Genomic DNA, 25,506 nt, shown 5'->3' with positions numbered 1-25,506 from the left:
ACAAATATTAATAAGAGCTGGAAAATTTGAAAGGTTAGTATTTTTTAAATGATTTTCAAGTTAAAAAACTTACTTACATAATTACATATGTACTACGACGTACTTTAAGTTTGTTAAAACCACTAATATTAACACTTTAATGGCCGCTCGTTTACGCAGTCAAACGCTAGTACACACATGTTGTGTGAGCGGCCATTAAAGTGTTAAAAAGTAAAAGTAATCGACTTGTAGTGAAAAGACCCATAATTATATTACGTAAAAACGTTCACAGTCGGTCACATCGATATCGTATGAAATTGAAATACCTATATACAGTACTGTCCCGTAAAGCGGCTGAGTTTCAGGCCCCACAAAAGGCTTGCGACTATCCCCACCACTCAGCAGAGGTTCTCTCGCCGAGGGATCGAGAGGGTCTTTATAGCAACAAGACATAAATTTTTCTGTGTGTTACCGAAGTATCGTACGCCAGGAAAAAGACAGAATTAAGATACTTTTTCTCACTTTGACCATTAAGTATCTATGCCTGTACGCAACCCGCATGGAGAAGTACATTTACAAATAACGCTCCGATTTAAATGACTGCCATGCACTTTTTATTCATTCTAAAACATTAATTATAGTTGCAATTAATAATTATTTTAAAATTAAGGATAATGCACATATACATATGTACGACGTTCATATAGGGTGTTTCAAATTGCGGGAGCCGTTAAGGGGGGATCCTGGCATATTTCTAAACAACTTTTTCCTTTGCAAAAATGTTCTCTGAAGCTTTGGTAACGAGTTATTAACGAAAAAAGTCAACCAATCAGAGAACGTGGATAGCGAGGGCTCGGCCGAGCAGTGACGGTGCACAAGCTCGCGTAGCGCTTGCTTTTACCGTACTCGAGCCTTGTATAAGAAACTCTACGGTCTCTACGTAAGTCTCTACGTAAGTCTCTACGTAAGTCTCTACGTAAGTCTCTACGTACGTCTCTACGTAAAGGTCTCTACGTTATTGCCCAATTTCTCTTAAACTATTACATGAAAAATTATGAAAAACACAGTGAGGCTTTAGCTATTGAGTCATTCCACGCGAAATCGGGCACATTTTGGAGTAAGTTTTTGTAGATTGCTCAAATTTGAATATGTTGTAGTCTTTAACAATATTTAAACATACCCCAAAAATTTTTCAAAATTTTGAAAATTGCTGATTTTACAGCTGTTTGAAGTTAAGTGCTAACTTTAAAAAAAAAAAATTATAGCTATTGAACTAGTAAGCGGATGAAGATGAGCTTTACGATGGTTATAGAGAAAACATTGAAGTTTGTAAAAAAATTTTTTTGAACCATTTTTTTGCAATTATTTTAAACAAATGCAGGTTTTTAAGATGGTACGCGATTTTAAAAATCTGAAAAAAAGGAAAATATAGGTTGATCCTTCCCCTTGATGGACAAACATTCAAAAATATCGACATTTTAAAATTAACCCTGTGAAAAGTTGACGTTGCGTCGAGTCGCACCGCCGCGGCGGGCGCGTCGTCGCTGACAGCCTGGACGACTCCAGCGGGCGAACGTGCGTTATTATTTGCAATCAAGGGGGCTTCACCCGACACTATTCTACGTTATCTCCGAGCATTTGCAAGGTTTATTGCGATCAATAAATATTGGTAACTCATTCTGTGTCAATGGTACTTATTGTTGAAAACAAATATAATCTCTTAAATCTTAGCTTTCATCTCGGAGATTTTGGTATTAATGCAGAATGGCACTTTCTTGCAACTTCACATGGCAAAAATGCATGTGACGGTGTTGATGGGTTTTTGAAACGTCTTGCAGCTCAAGCAAGTTTGCAGAGGCCACTAGAAAACCAGATAACCACACCACAGAAATTGTACGACTAGGCGAGTGCTAATATGAAAAATATTAATTTTACATTCAGTACAGTAGAAGAATATAACGAACATTTAGCAATATCGGTAACGAGACGTAAACCCGTCAAAGCAATTCGCGGAAAGCGATAGTTTCATTCCATCATTCCAACAGACATAGTGTGTGATTTATCGGCCAGACCTCTTCTTATAGTACAAGATCACAAATTGTAAAAATTATGAATTAATTACTTGTAGATCCTGTTATTCAATCCGTTACACACTCATTGATATGGTAGAATCCATAACCCAATTTCCCACGATATCCCATCCAATCCCGATGGAAGAAAACTCACCGCCTTCTCGTGGCTTCCATTGGACTATGGCAACTGAAATGTTTTTTTTTCATATCTTTCAATTTGATACACCATAATAAAAACATAAGAAACTATGTTTCCGTAGTTTCTACGGATTCTTCCCTATTGTTATGCGTATTAAAACATTGGAAATCGTGTTAAAATGTTTGTTTCCTAAGGAATGTAAAACTAATCCGCAAATGCCATATCTTGCAAACTGTAATCCGTAAAAACTACGTAATCAGCGATTTTTATTTCTTTAACTATGGCGCATTAAACCAAAAAATGGCCAAAAATTTATAGGTAGGAGAATAAGTAGACATGCAATTGTTATCGTTAAAACTCACCCATTCGAAAAGAATTCACCTACTACTTGAACACCTGCTCCAGTGGGTCACGCTGCCGATCCCGGTCGTTGAGGGATAAAGCAGTGGTAACGTAGGACCTGTTGATCACAGATATACGGCGCCACAGAAATACACCTTACGTTTATAACACACCGCCGTCAATAATACTGATCACTTCATTAAAGGAGTACTTGACCTTCTAGTCACTGACAACTGAGGAACACACCGAATTAAAAACCCCACAGTCGTGAATTATTTTGGAACAAGGTCGTTCTTACGTTTAAGAACAATGTGGTCCTGGAATGTAGCGATCGGTTCGGGTACTTTTAGCAGTATATCCGTTCCGCGGCTTCCACGTTGCCTCGGCCCTCCGCGGCAAAAGAAATGAAAAGGTTACCCTTCTGCGGCGGAAATCATGATCAATGCTAACGATTTTTTTCGAAATCTCTTTCCTTCTGCCCTCGCATTAGTTTAGATGCAACTTTTTAGGGGTGTCACTTAGTCAAAATACTCAAATTCGATTTGTCAGTTAATATAAAAAGAACGCAGCTAACATACACAGATGCAGTGTAATCCAAAAGACTGCCAACAGTTAGCTGTTCAAGATTGGCCCAGTGATCGATGGAGCAGGAACCGTTTACAACAGGAGCCCCGGTAAAGGACTTGTGTTTAGAAGGGTCTTAACACGTGTTGAGAGCCATCCAAAACAAACACATCCTTCTCAAGCAACAGAATTCTCTAGATCAACGGACTCTTTTAATGTGTTTGTCTCACCAATATGTGCGAGGTACTCTTCGTTTCAGAACATAGTGCTAACTTTAAGGCATTATTACTGTAAAACGAAAGCAGATCGAACACTGTGTTATAGGACATTTTGTGATGTAATGGAAGCACCCTACCACCCCTTGAAATACTGAAACGTATACATGCTACGCCCTGTATATAAAACATGGAAACATACACTGTTTTGATTATATTGTCTATTAGATACTAAAAATATTTATTAATCACAAAACTTTTATTACCCTTGTGGCAGTTCGGCACTGCCACCACGGCCTTGTCGTTTTCTCTCAATTTCCATTTCCGTTTTCTGTTCTGACTTTCTCTTCAACTTTTGCTTTTCTTAACTTTTTCTTCTAATACTTTACAATTTCCAATCTATTCTTTCTGCATTCTGTCCCAAGGATTTGCACAAATCATCGTCAGTCACATCTGGCGGTCAGACCCGCGCGAAGCTCAGGACAATTTTCCTCTTTTTACTTTCTTCACTTTTCTCTCTGTTCTGTCCACTTTCCTATTCGTTTTCCAGCCCTCTTTCCATCCTTCTCTCTTCCTATTGCTATCTCTAGTTTTTAAGGTATAAAAAAGGATGATGTTACGGCGCGCTGACAGTCAGAGTCGAACTACTGTAGCCTACATGTTACTGTTAATAAACAAGTTTTGAGGTACACGCATTTATGTGCTTATCGAATAACCACCTCACCGTATTTGAAGACATTAATTTATAGATTTAATAACAGTACACATATTGTTCTAATACCTGAATTTTATTTTATGATTCTGTAATTATAAATTAATACATTGCATTTTCACTTCCCATACTGTCTTGGAACTAAAACCTGATTGTAACAGCAGTTTTCACTAATGTCAAATTGATTAACTGGAGCGAAGAGTTTAAAGGCACGTGTCCTTTACTGGTGACCGTTATGTGGGCATGACCCATATTGTCTACTAGAGTGGAGACCTAGGATCAATGAGCGATCGTTTCTTAGAAGTTAGCTTCTCCCCAACAACAGGGAATCCTAACGGTTCGCTTGAACATCAGTGACCCGTACATAATGCACAAACTTTGCCGCGTTGCATTGTTCTTTATCCAGAGGCAACAAGACTGGATCTTATTCTTCCGTAATTGCTACTAATAAGCGTATTTCCTCAGTCTTCCTTGATGCTGGATTCTTACTTGGAACGCTATAGTGTTATGTATCACATATAGGTCCAAAAGAATTTTCAAAAGTTTATCGTCCTTGAGTTAATTATGAGATTAAGTTGTTGAAGGTTATATAGTACCAGGAAATTTTCAGTCATCAAGACCCTTAATATTTAATATAAAGTCTTCAACGTAGTATGATCTTACCCATGTAATAGGATCTTTTGATTGTTCTAAGACACTAACGTTTAAACTTTTTTCCTTATTGCTCCTCCTTATAAGTTTTGGAAGGTTTTCAATCTCCTCTATACGTTTTCCATGATTACTGTGACCTAAACTAGCTTCAAACCTTACTGATTTTGTAAAACCTGTTATTAGAATGATTAAATAGAGGCTGTTTTTTTTAGAATTTTTAGTTTTCAATAGAGTAAAGACAAGTAACTTTTTACGTGTAATGTTTTTTTTATGTCGACTTACTTTTATAGATAAAGCACTATTCTTACCAGTAAATTATTATGCTTTCAGTGTTTACCAAAAAAGAACACATACATGTTAATAATTACTATTAAATATTTTAATAACTATTTAGGATGTGGTCCACATTATCTATTTCGATGACCCTGAGATATATTAGCAAATTCAATATTCTAAACAATGTATCCCTGTACTTATAGGCTGTTCTTCTCTTCATTACGTTTTGTTCTTACCTTTTTGTTTCAAGAACAGGTTTATTTCTTATGCACTAGATTTGAGAGTAATGCTTTTGTTTGTTATTTCTATCAAACTGTATTACTTATCGATATATCCATCATATTTTATTTCTAGATTACTAGGCGATGTTCCTTTTCTTCTTTTTTTTTTTTTTTTTTTTAATTAAATTGTATATGCTAGCTATATAGACAGTCTATCCCTATAGCTCCAAAGTTACAATCTTTTTTTATAACAGAAAGTTTGAAATTTACAATAGACGTGTAGCAACTACCTGTACGCACAAAACAATTTCTGGCGTGCAAACGGCTACCATAATTTATGACTCGCGTGTCTGTGAAGCTACTTGTGAGGAGGCGTGTTTAGACTTTCTTTAGCTGTAGCATGTTGTAGAATTTTCCGTCGAGAGTCCTCAATAGCAATTGGCGACCGTCATAAATTAGGGGTTTCTAAAGGACACTCAGAGCGGGTCTATCGTGTGACTGAGTGGGTCCTCACTGAGTAAAGTTCAAAGGAAATTCCTGCTCGTAATTAAAATGCATAACTGTCGCCTGTCCTCACCGACCGCTTCGACGCGCGCAGAAAAATAGGGACTTAAGGAAAGAGGCGTTATCGCGTGGGGTGAGCGTGGCAGAACGAGCAGAGAGTCGTGAAACGTTGAAGAGAGACCTTGGAGCGTTTAACTATCAGGAAGGTTTGTGTAAGGATCAGTGCACAATAAAATGTTATGTCTCTGATTTGATTTGATTCACGTCTTACAACCTATCCTACAGACGCGAATAAAATGCATGTTCAGGTGTTAGAATAAGACATAATATCTTATGGCTTTTTTGCAATATGTGTCACTGTAACAGTGTCGACCGCAATTTATGGCTTGTTGTTGATCTTCACCCTCACTCTGATTTCCCTTCTCACTTATTCTCTGCAACAAAGAACAATTATAACCCAAATAGGTTAGCTGATTCAAAACCTGCGCAAGGCTAGTCTTCAGACTCGATCAGACATGAAGGCAACGTTGTACTGCCTTCCTTTTACAGATTTAGTATTCCTCACAGTCCTACGGAGCTTATCTCATTAGTCAAGGGTTCAATGTACAATTTGTAACACAGGATCATTGTTGCAAAATTAATCGAAAATTGATCTATTTGTAAAAAGCTTTACGTGAATATATAAAAATATACACCTACTGACAAAAGTTAAGAAACAAAATAATTGTTCAGGAGTTAGGGTATTTCTTTATTTTCTAAGATAGATATATTGGAACTAAAAATACACTCAGCAAAAGAATTAAGGGATCACCCCTACGAAGCCGAAAAATGGGGCCAAGTTCAAATAGACATAACTTTGGTAAAAATGGTCGAATTGATAATATCAAAAAGTCGTTTGAAAGCATGAAATCTTTACTTTTGCGTACTGTTTTCAGATTTTATTTTTGTTGTTTTCTGGCAAAGTTATAGCGATATAAACAGCAGTTTAAACGTTTTTTTTTTTTTTAATTTTGACCAACTTTCTAATACTTCATAGAGCACAAAAATTTTTTAGGCACATTGCATTTATACCAGTCGAAAGCGACTTTTTTCCCGTGTAAAACAAGTGTTTGCTGAATGTTGTACGATTTTTTTTTAATACAGATATTCAACTTTAAAGCAGAAGTCGTCTCTTTGACTTTAATTGTTGCTCAAAGGCGATAGAATCATCGTAGAACGTAGATAAAAAGAACAGTAGAAAGTTTGAACTTTCCTTTTGAAAATGCATTGTTTACTTTAGCAATTTAATTAACATTTTGGTACAGTAGATCTTTTCGAAGATATGCTTAAAAATGCTACAATTTCCATTTTTTCTTTAACTCGTTGTATTTCGACAACGGATGATCGCAGCATCCTGATCTTAAGCTCATTTTAAAGCAGAGGGTCTGCCGATTTGATTGAGCCCTGGATGAACCTGCTGTGACCATTTTTGCCTTATGTCCTTTATGTTTAAAGTTCCGCTCTGGTTTCAGCCGCCGGCATTAGCGTCACCCAAGGCATACCACGTGGAGTCGCGCGTGGTGTGAATGTATGCGCATGTGTGAGTATATCGTGTGTAACGTTGGTGGGTGGGGCATACGAGAAACAAGAGAACTCGCCCGAACGAAAGGACGACACGGCAAATTAACGCAGTAGCCTCATTTTATGCAAAGCGGTAAATTTAACCATAAAGGACATAAGGAAAAAATGGTCACAGCAGATTCATTCAGGGCTCAATCAAATCGGCAGACCCTCTGTTTTAAAATGAGCTTAAGATCATGATGCTGCGGTCAACCGTTGACGAGATACAAGAAGTTAAAGAAAAAATGGAAATTGTAGCATTTTTCAGCATATCTTCGAAAAGATCTACTATACCGAAGTGTTAATTAAATTGCTAAATTAAACAATGCATCTTCAAGAGGAAAGTTCAAACTTTCTACTGCTCTTTTTATCTACGCTCTACAATGATTCTATCGCCTTTGAACAACACTTAAAGTCAAAGAGACGGCTTTTGCTTTAAAGTTGAATAACATTATTTAAAAAAAATCGTACAACATTCAGCAAACACTTATTTTACACGGAAAAAAAGTCGCTTTCGACTGGTATAAATGCAATGAGCGTAAAAAACTTTTTGCGTCCCATGGAGTATTAGAAAGTTGGACGAAATTTAAAAAAAAGTTTAAACTGCTGTTTATATCGCTATAACTTTGCCAGAAAACAACAAAAATAAAATCTGAAAACAGCACGCAAAAGTAAAGATTTCACGCTTTCAAACGACTTTTTGATATTATCAATTCGACCATTTTTGCCAAAGTTATGTCTATTTAAACTTGGCCCCATTTTTCGGCTTCGTAAGGGTGATCCCTTAATTCTTTTCCTGAGTGTAGTATAAAAAGATAATATTTCATACATTAACGCACACTAAGTTTTGTTTCAAATATATATGTATAAAGGCTATAATTAATATTGAGTCGAAGAAACATAAGAAAATCTCTATGACAGAAGTTAAGAAACATACTCTCTTTAAATTGTATAACCACTTTCAACAAAAACAACGGCATGTAATTTTTGTGGTAGTTTAGTAAGATGTAGGTAACCCTTGGATTTGATGACTGCATGGCATCTGCGTGGCATTGATTCGATTAATTGAACATAAAGTTCAACTGGAACTTCAGACCATATTTTCGTAATTTTTTGCATTCATCCTGTGTTATTGGTAAAAGAATGACTTCCCAGTTGACGTCCAACGTAATCCCACAAATGTTTAATTGGAGTCAGGTTTGGAGAATGACTTGGCCACTTGATTACATTAACATTTTGTTCCATGAGAAATGTTTTAATTAATTTAGAAGAATGCTTTGGATCATTGTTGTGTTGAAATGCCCACTCTGTTGACATTCTCTCGTTAGCAAATGGCAGCATATGATTTTCTAAAATATCACGATAAACAAATCTATCCATAGTTTCTTTTATGTGTATTAACGGACCAATGCCGTCGCGTGAAAAACAACCCCATACCATCACATTACCATCACCATATTTTACTGTAGGTTTCAGGTACTTGACATTATATCTCTGTCTAATAGGACGTCGCACGTTCCTTTTAGAGTCATTTCCGAATAAACTAAACTTGCTTTCATCATTCCACAGAATTGTTGACCACTCCCTAACCGTCCAGTTAATGCGCTCCTTAACGAACTCCAACCGAGCTCTCCGATTCTTTTCAGAAGTAAGTGGGTTTTTACATGCACTGCGTGAAAAAAGATTATTTTCATTTAAACGACGACTAACTGTCCTGCTACTAATGTTTTCGAGACCCAATTGATTTTAATTTCGGGAGCAGTGTAAAATGGATTATATTTAGAGACTCTTGCAATACGACGATCTAGTTTTTGACTGGTTTTTCGTGGTCTGCCGGTTCGTGATGTCGTTTTCACAGTTCCATATTCTTCAAATCGCTTTATAATCTTCGTGATCATCTTTGTCACACCAAACACTTTTGCAATGTCAATTTTCCTCTGGCCTTTTTTAAACATTGTAACTACTTTTTGTTTCTCGATTTCAGTTAAATGTTATCTTCTTGCCATATTTAATTCATTCAACGATGTCAGAGAGAAGACTAAATTCGTCCGAGCATGTTTGATTACATTGTAACGCTTACTTATTGCGTCTAAGACTAAATGTCTTCATGTTTCTTAACTTTTGTCGTAAAGATTTTGTTTTGTTTCTTCAACTTAATATGAATTACAATCTTTATATATGCATATTCGAAACAAAACTTATTGTGCATTAATGTATGGAATGTTACCTTCTTATACTATTTTTAATTCCAGCGGATGTATCTTAGAAGATAAAAAGTAAACAGTAAGTCCTGAACGATTATTTTGTTTCCTAACTTTTGTCAGTAAGTGTATGTAGAAAGCTAACACTGTCTTGTTTAAAGAAAGATTCAATCTCCTTCTATAGGGATTATACAAAGGTAAAGAATTAATTACTAAGTACTTATACCATAATTCTCCGCAAATTTATAAACTTAAACAGAAAATTAGAATGTTGAAATTTTTAGAGCGTACTTTATAAAATACAAGTATGACGGATAATGCTGACTAATTTCCATATTATATGTAATTGTTCATCTGGAAAGAATGAAATTTAACTTGATAAGGTAGAAACGATGAAAATTACACAAAAAAAAACAACTTTTTTTCTATATCCATAGACACTTCGGATAAGCATCACCTTAATTCCTATGCGATCATAAAAATCTCTGGACAACCTGATTCACGTGCTCCTGACACTTTGGCAGAAGGGCATTGCCATTCTCCCCTCATTCTTAAAAAAACAAATAAACGTAGATGAATATGCACAAGTCGAAAGAGCAAGCTTATGCATTATTACGCAGAAGGCTTGCACATCTCATGTTTGTCATATGATCAGCTCAGTAAACGAACTCCGCAAAGTTGCAAACATCTTTTTTTCCGTCGCCTCCAAACTTCACGATTCCTTAGATCTGCCGACTAAGATAACGACGAATCGAGATCTCCAAACGAAATCTGGCAAAGACCAGTTCCTTCGAAAGAATGATGCAGTTTGCCAGGGGTGAGTAACCGTATTTGGCGCGACAATCTACTGGCAAACCGAAGAGATCTGAGTAGCTAACAAGTTCGAGCTGATCCGCTCATCTGACTCAATTGGACTAAAATTCCAAAAAAAGAAATTAGTCTCATGAGTTTCAGTTCATTCGAGAACAATTTTGAAGGATACTGAATTGGGAATTTTTAACACGCTGTACTCCTGTAACCTATCTTGTCTCCTACACTACATCCTTATATCCGTAGCATGCTGCATAAAATCTAATTGTGATAAAGGTTAAAGCTAGAGTAATAGTTCAAGTGTTTAATAGCACACAATAGTTAGAACGTACAAACTTTATATAAAAAAAAGAAAAGAAAAACATATTACTGTTTCAATATTATCCCAATACTTCTGTATTTTGTACTCTTTTATAATATAGTATTATTTTCATAATGGAATTAACTAAATAAATATAAATAGAGTGAAGTTATCTAACTTTTAAATCAAGTTTCTTTCAAAAGGAAGTCACCTTAAGGGTACGAACACTTTAATATCGCGTCATGTGAAAACATATAATTTTTCATGAGACATCTACAGTGTTAACCGGCATTTTTGCCTTGTTTTAAATTAATTTTGTTATAATATGAAACAAATTTGCTATAATATACAACGTGATAGCATATAACTTCACATGACGCAATATTAATGTGTTGGTACTCTAAAACACATACGAAACCGCATTTAATTAAAAGAAATTGAGTGGTTTAATTTACAACTTCAGTATACGAGGTGGACCGCATAGTATAATTACCTTACTTATTTTTGTTATAAGTAAACCGATTAATATTCATTTATATTACAGATAACATAATTTCGAAAGACTTTCAACGTGATGACAGTAAATTTCTTTTCATTTAGTTTTCAAGGTCATCTTCAACTTTTTTATGTATAATCCAATATTTTTTTGCTCATCAGCTAGTAGGCATCGAGACGGATTCAATGAGCTCAATCACAAATATTTGTTTTTATCTAATAGAAGGTTACGGCGATAAAATGATTTTGTACAAATACTATAAATATATGCTCAGCATTAAATCAGGACAATAGTGCGATGAAAGGTACATGCAGTCATTTATGTTTCGTCTGTAGAAGTGCACAGAAGTTGACGGTTGGTATTTCCATCTCCTATTGTAAATTCAATTAAGTTCGAAGCTCAAGTTAATGAATATCGTATGTCACGTTCGTACGAAGTTACGTTTCGCCCGAAATTTTCTATCTCCGTAACCTTCCATTAGGTAAAAAGAGATATTTATTTTTGAACCCCTTGAATTCGTTTGAATGCCTACTAGGTGATGGGTAAAAAAATTGGAGAAAAAGGAATTTGAAAAATCAAACATCATTACCTTAAAGGTCCTTTGAAATCATATCTGTGATCAAAATAATTTATTCAGTTCACTCATAATAAATATATATAATTGAGGTGACCAAAATATAATTGAGGTATACTATACTATATAGTTAATAAAATCAAGTCGAAACTTCTTATTGCTGGCTACTGAAATATGTTACAGTCAAATGACTAATAGTACTGTGAGACACTTCGATATAGGTATTGTCATTGATAATTAAAGGGAAATAATGAATATTTGTCATAATTCCCATTAGAAACAGTAAATAATTGTGGCAAAAACTCAGTTAATAGAAAGAAATTTGATTCTAGAGTGTTTTCACCGTCTAATTTATTATTAAATTAATTCCTCAAAATTTTATTTGAATCTCCAGCAAAAAACCATGAAATTTCTCTGTTAGTATAATGATAAATTTCTCTATCTTCTTCTCCAATTTCTTAGAAGATTGCTCATTAGATTCGCATCATTCATCATTCAATGAAAAGAGTGATTCGCAACCCTTCTACGAAGTCTTTTAACGATCCTTCGAGACCACTGGCCCGTCCAATCCAATGATGCACGAAGTTCTCTGTCAAAGTAATCCCGCTCATTACATCCACGCCGCTCATCACCGTTCCAATGATGACACTCTATCAGCTGAAAAGGCATACGAGATAGTTAGTTGCCTTGTAACGACGACGGGGTGATAAATTTTCACGTGACGGCTAACAAGGCCACTCTGGAGTAGAACTCGAAAATTGCATAGCCTTTCTTAGAAATTCACTGGGTCCTTGCCATGGTTTACCTACGTGTTCGACTCCAGACGAAACCACGTAGGCGTCTAGGGACAACGTCCTGGCTTTCAGGGTGCGTTCACCTGCGACCACTCGCAAACCTTTGATCCGAAATCCTTGAAGGGGGGCCGGGTAGCCGGTGACAAGGGTACAGGATCTCTGTAGATCGCGGGGATCATTGTGAGAAAAGGGTATCGCGCCCACTTCGACAAACCGGACCTGTCCGACGGTCTTCTTTCTACGAGCTGTTCATCGATGGTTCCGTTTCTCATCTCCCGTTGACTATCTGCCGCTTTTCAACAACAACTTCGGTATTAATGACGGAACAGTTGAGAAAAAGGTGTTAAATGCATTTCATTTAAACGATCGTTAATTTATTGCTTAACGTAGAGGTGGCTATAACAGTTCTGTAGATTTTATTGTGAGTTATGAAGTTTTGTCGACTTGGACAGTTAAAGTAATCACTAATTCTGAAATTTATTTCATAATTTTATCTTCTCTTGTTTAAATGCATTCACGAATACTTTTGTAATTCTTATGGATGTTATTTTTCACACCATTAAAATATTCGAGACTCATTCAAGTCAATCGATACCTCTCCCTATTTGCTATAATACCACCATCTGCGTTATTATTACTTATATTTTAAGGACGTTATTGTCTACTGAGGGACAGTGTTCCGAAAATATGCAGGTCTGAAATATGTTAATGGTGAAAGAAAGATGAAAAAAAAAAAAAAAAGATTTACTACGTATAGTTAGTCTATTCTCTTAGGACCTTAGTTTTTCCAAGTATTTTACGAAAATAATATGTAGTTATATGTGAAGTGTTTTGTTTTACATGCAACAATATCCTTTCTTCATTTATAGTAATTACTTTTTCGAAAACTTTATTTCTGACATATAAGAATAAGGTAAACCCAAAATACATAAAGTTTCATATTTTTGATCTTTTATGTAAGAATGTTATAAATTTGTTGTACCACATAAAATTATTTAATAAGTTGGTTATACTTTTCCTAATGTAGATATTAGTGATGTTAATTTACAATTTACTTCAAATACATGTACTTCATTATGACACAGAGAAATACTAAACATCTTATGCATTAAGCTCGAATTAAAACTAGCAGAACGATTTCACCAACATCCACTCATTATTAGACAGATCTAGAAATATTTGTAGTCTAATAGGAATATCTCGTGTATACAGCAACTATTAGTGTGGAAAGTAGCTAAAAAAATGGTTACTTGACACAAGTCTATTTTCCCTTTGTCTTTGATCCTTGCATAGTATAGTAGCCGATCGCATGTTTCTAACGACATAACTAAAAACTCCTGAAACAAATATTTATTTTCTTATATCTACAATTTTGTAAAAGTTGATAGATATTATTACATAATGGTTAAAGAGAGTAATAAGTTTATGAGGTACTATCGGATACGCATCGATTATCACGCTATCTTGCATAAACGTTAGTGCATAGATATTTTAATATTTTGCATAACACACTTCTTTCTATTTCTTGTAAACGTTAGCACATCGCTCTACATAATTTATTCAAATACTTACTCTTAGAATTACTTACTCTTGTAAGTACTCTTCCAGTCTGAGTCACTAAGAATCTTTACCTCTTTTTAATAAGAATGTATAAAGTTAGTCATTGAAAAGACTTAAATAGATTGCTGCACTATTTTCTAACGCGTATTTGCTTGAATAAACTTCTTATTAGATTTTTTTAAAAGAGTGTTGAACTTGTTCCAAAATTCGTAATCTAATTATATAAACATATATATTTATTATTTTTTCATAGCAGTTCACACACAAAATGCATGTTTCACATACTCCATGTATACTGCAAATACATCTAACGATAAGGAGGAGAGTAGCCAACAATGTAAAACGACCATGTGTTTACGTTTAATTGTTTATAGAGAGGAGTCGATTGAGCCCAGTATTCGCCAGGCAAAGGTTAATGCCCCGCGGAATGAGTGCAAAGTTAACGCCTCAGTCTAAATAGTATTCCACTCACGCCTCTCTCTTTCTCTTGTCGCAGAAGAACTGTGTCAGTGTTGCACGCCTCATGTCGCAAAGGAACGTCGTGAATCTCATGCATTACGCATCGACAGCCGGTTAACCCTGAACACTCTCGATCTGCGAGCTCTCGTGAAGCCTAAGTCAGGAGAAATCCTTCTTCGTCAGCGTGTTCCGAAGCTTGTCTCATAGACAAGTAGTTTCTTACATATAGACATGCACAAACAAAGCGAACAATGCGGCACGCGTCGGCATTCTGAATCTGCGCCGTTGTTTTCCGGTCTGCGCGTTCGCTGATTCCGTTAGCTACGTTATGTAATTGTGCTAATGGATCAAATTGCGCCCGCCACTAACGAGGTGTTTGAACGTAGGCGATGGTAATGTTGCGAGTGAGTTGATGATGCTAGGTTTCAACTACTGGTTTGAATGCTGAATGTGAAACTACTAGCCTAGGTTGCAGTAGTTGAGAGGTGTAATTTTATTAATTGTCTTTTACTGACTTCTGTTATAAAAGGTAATAACAAAACAAGGGAGTAGGTGGTACATTTATGGGTAAGTGAAAATTGTTCTACACTTGTTTTTCGTTTATTTTCAGACGAAGACAACTGCCGTCGATAATTTTAGTTGACAAGCAAGCTTTCGCACTTCGTCCTGAAAGAGCACACGACTTTATTTGAAAACATAATTGTGAATTGTATTGCATTGATTTATCAATGAATAATGAAAGAAAATTAAAAGAAGACTATAAAGTAGTTGTTATGTTATATAGCTTTTTAATAAATTATTATTTTAGTATTCTTTTTCGAAGACAGAAAAAATATTCTACCGAGCTATTATACACGAATTGAATTCATTGATTAATACATTTTCAAAAGTTGTCACTGTTAAGTTTTCGGGTGTACGCCGTGTCCATTTGGAATTATTTTCCCAACGTTTCACTAGTTGGTATCAGTGTGTGTCTCTTGACCCCCCCCCACCCCTGATGAAGCTAGTTGCAATACTAGTGAAACGTTGAGAAAATAATTCCAAATGGACACGGCGTACACCCGAAAACTTAACAGTGACAACTGTATGATGCCGGGCCGTGAAAGTCTCAAACATTTTCAAAAGATATCTTAAAGTTACACAAATTTTCCTCTGCTTGTTAACTGCTGCATAAATATTAAGTTATTGAAGAGATTATTAAATACTGGACAATGAAAGCGTCAGAAATAATATTTACTTTTCATTTCATTTGTTGCCTTCCAATACATTAATCGCTTGTTCGAGATCATTGCTCGAGTAACTCATCCTCCAGTCATGGCAAACAGTGTAGACTTATTCTTGGGTTTTTATTTAATTTTAGAATAGCTGTCGAGCTTCTGATTTTCCACCAATTTCATGCAGAAAGACTGGACTTCGTGCATCAAAATTAGATCGATTCTCAAGAACAAGAAAGTAATGGTTCATGAAAATTCATAGTTACGAAACTGCACAACGAGGTAGGCCACGTGGTAAGTGATTAATCGTGACCACAATTAGGCAATATCGTAAAAATTGTGGCATTTCATCACACTTCGATTCTTGCAGTTACCTCACCTACCCCTCCGTCCCCAATTCATGTTCCCATGACAAACTATCTAAAATAAAAATATTTGTCTTCCAACACATAGTGGAAGTAAACTATATGTATTGTAAATAATAATAGTGAATCAAAATATTACTAGTCTGAGTGAACATAAAAACATTACAGCTTGCTCCATTACGATATTTAAGAAATTAATGCTTGAACGTGGAAGTTGTAAATGAAAGACAAAGTCCAATGAGGAAGTTGCTGTTACATAGGTAGGTATAGTGAACATTCTATAAAACTACAAGATGGAATTTTTAAATAATAGATTACTAAAATATTTTAAAAATAGGTCGAGGAGCTGGACCCTGTAACACTCATATCTACAGTCTGATCAGTCGCCCTAACATGATCTGCTAAAACGTAGTAAACAATAAAATTCTAAATTATATCAGCAGTATGTAAATAAATAAAATATATACATATACAGAGTCTCTCAGAAATGGTGGTAAAAGCAGAAAGGGAGTCATTCTACATAAAGAAATAAGTCGAAAGTATAGAATAACATTTTTTGATATTTTATTTACTTTTCGAGAAAATTGAATTTGAATCATGACCGGGTGCAAATTACAAAAGAACAGTTTTAGGTGCATGGAAAGTATACAGCGTAAGAGGAACACTACTTTTAGAATACTTCTAGAAACTAGAAGAATTCTCCATTGCCCGTTTATCCCTCAAATACCTACAACTGTATTTCGGTACACTTGTACTCGGTTAAAATTCGAAATCACTTTTCTGAAAGTATTTTGTCATGTAGAATCCTGCCCCCCCCCCCCCCCCCCCCCCTGCCGATTGTACCACCATTTCTGGGACACCCTGTATATACATCAAATACTATACGTATACTAAAATGACTTGCAATGATTGTAATGTAAGTTTATAAGTCATTTAATACTAAGCAAGAAAGTCAAACCTAGCAAGACATATCAGAAACATTCAGTGATTTCACTCAAGAATTAGTTAAAGTAATAAAATAAAAGTCTATTGAACTAAGAAAATTATATTACTGAATTAATTAGAAAAATTTCAATGAAATACTTATATGTTCAAAATTAACCATATAACCCACTGACTTTTATGGAAGAAATTAGTTTCAATTCTATATATGTATATAATTGTTAAAAAATTAATTGTTTAAAAACCACCTAAAATTTGCGTGAAATGTGTTTAATCCGGGACTTATTCTACTGATTTCGCTATGTCAGACCTGAATAAAGCATGTTGGCAGTAGAAAAAGTCTCAGATTAGACACATTTCACGTAAACCTAAGATGTTTTTGCAACAATTAGTACCTCTGAAACGTAGTTCGAAACACAATTTCGTCATTCTTAATGTTCCTCCTATTTTAGCGTGTAGAATCAGTTTTGAAAATGTCTGTCACTTTTTGTCGAACACCCTATGTATAATTTCCACTAACGTGTACACGATTAACTAATGGAAATGATCCAAGATCGACGAGAAAAATAGTTAACAAATTGTGTCCTATCTGCTCAGGTGAAATTCGACAGGTAGGAAAAGAAATAACGCAGCTGAGAAAGGTGTAGTTGTAGTGAAACGACCGGTAGGTAGGCTGTAAAAGGTAAACCCGTCGTACCGGCAGCATTCGTGGTCCGCGGGCATTCCAGTCGATGCCAACATGCCCTCCTCCTCCACCTCCTCCATCTTCTCTTTCTTCTTCTTTCTCCTGGCTCGGCCATGTCCTTTGCTTCCCTCTAGCCTTGGTAGTCTGTACCATCGAAGCCTTGCAATAATGCAACTGCATGCAGTTGCGTTATCAGCCAACTATAGACAAGACTACCGTGCCAGAAGAGAGAGTGATACTCTTCCTCTCACTCAGTTAATAAAAACGTATTCCTTCCTAACGCGATTTTGATTCTTAAACTAACTTTCATGATTTCTTCTTCTCTAGTTACGTGATTATTTGATATATGATAATTCTTGTTGCGTGAAAGATTTCATTACATAAAATTTGTTTACCTTTTGTTTGAAAAATGGGTATTAATCCTTAACTATTGATACAGAGTCTGGTAAATTCTATGTGATATATTTTTATTATTGTTCTCATTTAAATATCAAAGGCATCATAATAAAAGTTGGAAATATATGGTATACCTTGTTTTCACATTCCAAATAACACCATATTAATTCTAAAAATATTTGCTATCAATAGGTGTAAATCAAAGTCTTCCTTTCATAAAATTGGATGTCCGTAGTTGAAGGTTAATTGATAGGTTTTAGGTTATTCCATCAATTTCATTTGTACTACTTTATAAATTTCTTGTTCCAATGTTTTTGACTTAGGAGTATTGTAAGACAGAAAATAGATTAATAATAACTTCAAAAAGTTTAGAAGCTCTCAAACAGGCTTTTCATAATATGTATTCATTGTCAATTGGCAGTATTAATGAAAACTAATCTGCTTTATACATGTATATACCGCTCAGACGATTCCATAACGAAAATATACGCCATAACTGTTCCATATTTCGCCAAAAATTGACTGGATTAATAGATACCTACGATACCTTTTCATGATTTTAGTTACATAGTCGAACAATTAAACGAAATTTAGTTTTGTGCTGTAACTTGCTTATTATTGAAGCAGGTAAGGTTAATTCTTTAAACAATTAATTATCTTAAATAGGCGGCTGCCGAGATGAGAATACGAAGGAATATATGATAAAATTACAGATTAGAACATTAGTATTTATTAATCTTTAATAAAACTAATTAATGTATATACAATTTGTTAATGAATCACTTGATAATTAAAAAAAAAAATGATTGTGATTAATGTACTTCTCTCAGATTTAAATATATTTTATACAAAGTAAAAGTCAATACGAACCAAATAGTTTCAGTTTTAAATAATTATATACTTCACTATGCTAATATAAAATATTACTACTATTATGTGTAATAACGTGTTATAAATTAACAAACACAATAGTAAACATAGCTTATACTTTAATTGATTATCAATGTGAATTATATGTTAGCGTCAACGTATTTTTAAGAGAGAATTTGAGAAGGATGGCCAAATGATGACTGGTCTTTGATGGATTTATGATAGGGTCATAGTTTACGTGTGACTGATTGAGAGTGCGTGAGACTAAACAGTCCCGTTGGCGACCGATGGCTGATGGCTACGTTGGGCCTCTCAGCTATCGGGTGTTGTGTGACTGTTTGAAAGAAGAGCGAGTGTTTAGAGAAGGCAAGCGGTCCGATATCGTATTGCAAAAGAATGAGAATATTGTTCCTAAAGGATCTAGCCACGGAGTGAGGAAGGCTATGCCTTTTGGTAAGAGGACTGTGATAAACCCCATGGCACTTACCCCAGAACCTTGTGCAAGGAACGAGCTTTCGGGTAATTTTCTTGACATATACATACAGGGCGGAGCACCTAAAGTAGGACACCTAAATAACTCGCTTGTTTTTCATGGTAGAAAGAAGTACGTTCGATCAAAGTTATTTAGCTTCGAGGGAGACACTATCTGATATTAACAGTTCTTTTTATATGTGGAGGTACAGAGGAAATATCAAGGTCAACTTTATTTCTTTGAACGGATTGATATGTTTTTTTACTTACCTTCTAATAAAGCGTTTTAATAATAATACAACGACTATAATGGTGGGTGACTCAAGATCACTCAAAGTTCACTGCAACAGATGATAAACTGCTTCAAGACTATTCGAATACTTTCGGCTACACTTATAGTACGAGTACTTAAAATGGCCACCTTGGGCACTGATAATAGCGTTCCTGGATACAGATAAGCGTACAATGTAATTGAATGTTTGTTTACATTTTGTGAATCTTATTAGCGAATACAAGGGCGATAAATACCAGTAACCAGAAAAAATGCAGAAGTATTCGTACAGTCTTGAAACAATTTATCATCTATTGCAATTGACCTTAAATGAGTTTGAATGGCCTTGATTTATAGGTATTGTATTCGTTTTAAAGCACTATATCAAAAGATGAATAAAAAAACATTCTATTGAAAAAAATGAATGTGACCTTAATATCTTCTCTGTACATCCACCTATAAAAAAATTATTAACATTAAGGTAGGGTCCCATTGATGTAACTGTACGACGCGCACAGGCTCGTGAACCATTCGAAAGGGTCGACTTTTACGACCAGCCTCGAAAAAATTATCAAGCACGCGGCTAAGCCGCGCACATCAGATCCAGAGGTCTATGCGTGTCCAAACCATCTTTTCTTATGTTGGATGAACTGTAGACAGTAGTCAAAACAAAGTTTTCACAACTGACACTACTCAAACTGCTTCTAGGAGGTAGCTGTATTGTTCTTGTCACCTATATTCATAGGGTGCTTTCCAACTAAAAACTCAGACGATGCAGTGAATGTTCTAACAAAGACATAGCGTTACACTGCTCGACGCAACAAAAGTTTCAGCTATAGCGTGTAATGTATGTTTGCTACAACAATACAAAATTTTGGTTTGGTAACCAAGATGCCACTGATCATAACCGTAACAGTATAGTTGGTAGAAAGGCTCTCAGAAAGTGTGCAAAAAACGGCCGCAGTAAACCTTCGCACTCTGCAGAAAGAGCGTGATGATGTTACGAGACGGGACGCAAGTACCACGAGAGGCCAACGAGAATAGATACATTTCCAATGAATATAGTGGCTGAAGTGTTAGTTGGTACAACGGACGAAACTGATGTGAGATCAGTGAATCGTTGGGATTATTGTAGACAAGGATGAACCTAATGTAAAATCAGGGAGCCTCTGAGGATTGATGTGGTTGCGGATGAAACTGATCTGTGATCAATGAACCGCAGAAGTGTGAGTTTTGTGAACGCACCTGATACGAAATCAGGGAATCACTAGGATGAGTTACGCAGATGAACTCAAAATAAATTGAGGTGCTGTTGAGGAGGTTAGTAATTTCAAATAGACGAATCTGATTGAAAATCAGGGTGCTGTAAAGAAATTGGATAATGTACAGACGAACCTGGTGTTACAGGTAGCTGTAGGATGTAGATGAATCTGATGAAGCTGCTGGACAGGTTTCGTGGACAGGTAACTTTCGAGGACGAACTCGAATAAATGAAGGAGCTACTAAGTTGGATACAGTTTTTTTTAGAAGTAAGGGCATACGGACGAATTTGATGTGGAATCAGAGAGCCGCAAGAAATGTTAGGAAGATCGTAACTTGTTAATTATTAATTGATATAACTTGAGCGGCTAAATTGTATCGTGGGGGATCTGTCAACTTCCTATGGGATCGCTTAAGGTAATTATAAGTTTGAAAGCAATCTAATCAAATTGCAATAAATACTTTAGTATATTCTAAAATCAGCCTTTACGTACAAGTGTATAATGTGTGTATGATTTTAATGCTCGGTGTTAAGGTACTGGCAATGCGGAGACTTACAGAGTGGTCGTAGAAATTGCCAAATAGAATTTATGCCGACTCGTAGCTTCTATGAGAAACTACAGACTCGAAAGGGAACTTTAGCCTGATCTAACTAAATAGCATCCAATTGTGACGATTTTTTCTGTCAACGTGATGGTACTATTCTGAACCCATTAGGGCTAAAATCTCGAGATCTATATAGGTCAAAAATGAGTGGGGATTCCATATAAGGAAATTTCTTACGATTGGTATAGCATCGTGGTTACTACCCAGCTGCCTAGTCTCGCGCTTCCATTAAGATAACGAAAAAACAAAAGTGCTAAGGCGGTTTCTTTTGTTATATATTAACTCAACTCTATATCAACTTTAGATAGATCTATTGTATATCTCTTGGAAACCTAAAGTACTAGTCAATATGTACCAAAATTCTTCCGTTCATAAGTCTCTTTCATAGCTCATCCGTGAACCCGGTCCTCAGTTGCTCATTGCTTATCCATTTTCGAACCTTATCTTGAGTGTCTCATCCTTTGATAATCCGTTAGATCCAAAACAACCCTACTCTTAAAATTACCGAACATATATGTATATCTAATGCTGGTTTCACTAGTCAGACTTTTTCTTCTATTCGTCGACAACAGATCCATTCAATTGTCTAAGACTTGTATACGAATATCTATTGTATGTTAAGTGTACGTTTTTGTTTTATAATAAATAGTTGTAAGTTTTCGTTATGCAGGTGGAAGTAATTTTATTGATATGAGAAGACAACAACTCGATCTCGCAAACTGCGTGATCTGTTGAAGCCGTAGAGTGCAGATGGTAACAGACGTACTCCTCATCTCGATATTCATTACAGTTAGACAATTCTTATAGAAAGGTAAATTATGTTTTATATTGGGGTAGAAGGAGGTACTGAGTTTGAGGAACAATATAGGAAAAGAATTCTGAATCATTGTGTTGAATAGGAAGAGGAATGAGTTCAAAAAAGTCAAATTTCGTACGTAATACTAAAGATATCTTAAGTGCAAATATTATGTTATCTTTAGTGACTATCACATGAAGTTAAATGAATTTATAAAAATTGCGTATATTTTCAAGGTCCAGCTTCATAACATGTTTGTGGCGTGTGTAATAGCCAACTCGCCCTTGCTTCGATGGATTCGTTGTTAGTGTATATTTGTCTTTAGTTTTTGTAGCTTTCTCTTTTCTAGTTTTCCTGACTTATTTACGATTTCCTGTCTTTTCTTTCGATTTCTACGCTCTCAAGGGTTCGTCCGAGTCTGGTAATCATCAAGCACATTTGGCGACCAGACCAGGGCGACCTTAAGGACTGTTTTTTTTCCTTCAACTTTCTCTCCGGTTTTCTCTCCTTTCCGTTTTCCTTCTTCGTTTTTTCTACTATCGCTATCTTTCTTTTCGTGTAGTATTTAAGTGCGGAATTTTCTAAGCGCGGGACACAGTCCGGAGCAGCCGAGTCGGAACGTTTAAAGATTCCTGTATGCTATATCTGAGTGTTACAATAAAATAATTGAGAGCGGAATTAGTTTGGAGTCCTTTTATATTATTCGCCTCAAGTTCATACGTATCTTTATAATCTTTTGATTCCTTATATAGCATTTTAGGGGTAATAATGAACGGTGAAACAATATTATGTTCAGCTAAATTAATAGCTTTTTTTTTTATATAAATTTGACTTGCTAACATATTTAAAGTTATTACTTGTTGATTTAGTGCGTATCCATTCCAGTCGTGAAATATAAGCATTTGTTTGAATAGTAAAGGAATTAATTTTTTCTATATTTTTATTCATTACTTGCTCTTGGCTTTGAAGGACATTTAAAAAGCTGTTAAAGTTTTTTATAGTATTCGTAATCACTTCAACGTGTGTTAAGTAAAGTTTGTGTTTGTTTATTATTATTTATTCATGCTTTAATACTATCTTCATAAAATTGAACGTCATCGGCATCAGGTGTACCAAATGCCCATTTTAATAGATACCGCATGCCGTTCAGAAGACCACGCTTCTTTCTAACAGCAAGCTTCTCAGTCAATTGTTGGAGGATTTCATGTTTCATTTTAATCTCTAACAATTCTGCTTCGATTAATTGGATAGTACTCTTGCAATGGAAACTAGTGTAACTCTTCCGATTTGGATCTTGTAACGTCAAATTGCAAATATCTTTAGTTTTAACGAAATACATGTTAAGGATTGTAAATGCATTATCTAAATGAGTTTTATTCATATATGAAAGAAGTGTAAGTTATGAATTTGCAATTTTAGCCGTTCCCTTCTTATTATAAAAGATTCTGCTAGATTGTTTAAAAGGGCGATGTATGAAAAAATGAGTACTAGTTAGGAAAATAAGGTTTAAATAAATTAGTGTAGTATCTACCCAATTTTCGATTAATTTGAATTTTAGCAGTTTGATTAGGAAAAAGTCGAATAATTTTATAAGGTCTTTTAACATTGCTAGAGATGAAGGTGAATAAGCTTTTTGGCCAAAAAGAAGTTCATATGGTGTACAAAGAGTTGATTTATGAAAATATAACTAAATGTATATGTAACTAAACATTGCAAAAGTAATATAAATGTTCCAGTCTGTTTGATCCTTAATTATATAGTGTTTAAGATAATCTTTCACAGTAAGATGAGATCTCTCGGGGGCTGCGTTCGTTTGAGGGTGATGCCGTGTGGTTGAAATGTGTCTTATTTTAAAAAAATTGCTTAATTCTTTAATAAGATTTGACATAAAATCTGGACCTTGATCAATTAGGAATATTTGGGGAATACCGAAATAAAGAAAGATAAAAAGTAATTTTTCGATGATTGTTTGTGTTTCATGATTTGGAACTGCAAATGCAAATTAATATTTTGTTAAATCGTCTTGAGCTGTGATGATAAATCGATTACCTCGCCCAATCAAGGGTAAACGTCCTACTACATCAATTGCTAATCTTTAAAAAGGTGCAGTGGTTGTAATTTTCCTGAGTTGTTTCGTAGGCTTGAAGTTAATTTTATTCAGTTGACAAGAATGACAAGTTTTGACATAATTTCTAATATCTTTTTTCATTGTAAACCAATAATATTTTTCTTTGACTATAGAATAAGTACGATGAAAATCAGAGGGTCCAGATAATTTACTATTATGGCATTTTTTAAGAATTACTTATATTTCTTCGCGGTTTTTTGGAATGATTTTACTTATATTTAAAACTTTAATATTATTACAAGGAAACATAAATTTGACCATTTTGTTAAAAATTTGAGGCGTAATGCTGCCTTTCTTTTTAGGGGGAACTAAAGTAAAATCTTTAGATTTAATTGTATTCTGAAGAGTTGTGAAACTTTGAAATAAAGAACGATAATTGATTTTGTCATAGTATAGACTTTTAGGAAATGGAATTAACAAAGTTCGATTATCATTTTCTAAATTGCACAATCCGTTAGGGCTTGGTGTTAGAGTAATTGTATTGAAATTCTCAGTCACATAATCTGAATATTGATTTTCCCTGTCTAAATATTCCGACCACGATAAGATTACTATCCCTTTTAATTTTTGAATAGGTGTCTCCTTCTTTGGAAATTCAATTACGTCCAAGTTTTTATAATGACACTTCGTGAAATCTTGATATGTTTTACTAGGTTCTATATGAAATGTAGATTCAGAGATTTCTTTTGGATCAGAATGTAATAGCAATAATCCATCTGCGTTAGAGTTTACTGTTTCTGGTTTGTATTTTATTACGTAATTATATTCATTAAGACGTAATCGCCAGCGAACAAGTTTTGAAGAGGAATTTTTACAATTAAAAAGCCACTGAAGGGGTTTGTGATCTGTATAAATTATAAATTTCCTGCCATAAAGGTAAGGTCGAAAATGTTCTATTATATTTATAATGGTTAACATCTCCTTCTAAGTCGTAGAATAGGTTTTTTCAGAATTATTTAATGTTCTCGAATAATAAGCTATAGGTAAATCGTTATTATTCCTTATTTGTGAGAGAACACCACCAATGCCTACA

This window comes from Calliopsis andreniformis, chromosome 3 (genome assembly GCF_051401765.1).
Source record: "Calliopsis andreniformis isolate RMS-2024a chromosome 3, iyCalAndr_principal, whole genome shotgun sequence".
In the NCBI taxonomy this organism is placed as follows: Eukaryota; Metazoa; Arthropoda; class Insecta; order Hymenoptera; family Andrenidae; genus Calliopsis; species Calliopsis andreniformis.
This window is presented reverse-complemented; position numbering follows the sequence as displayed.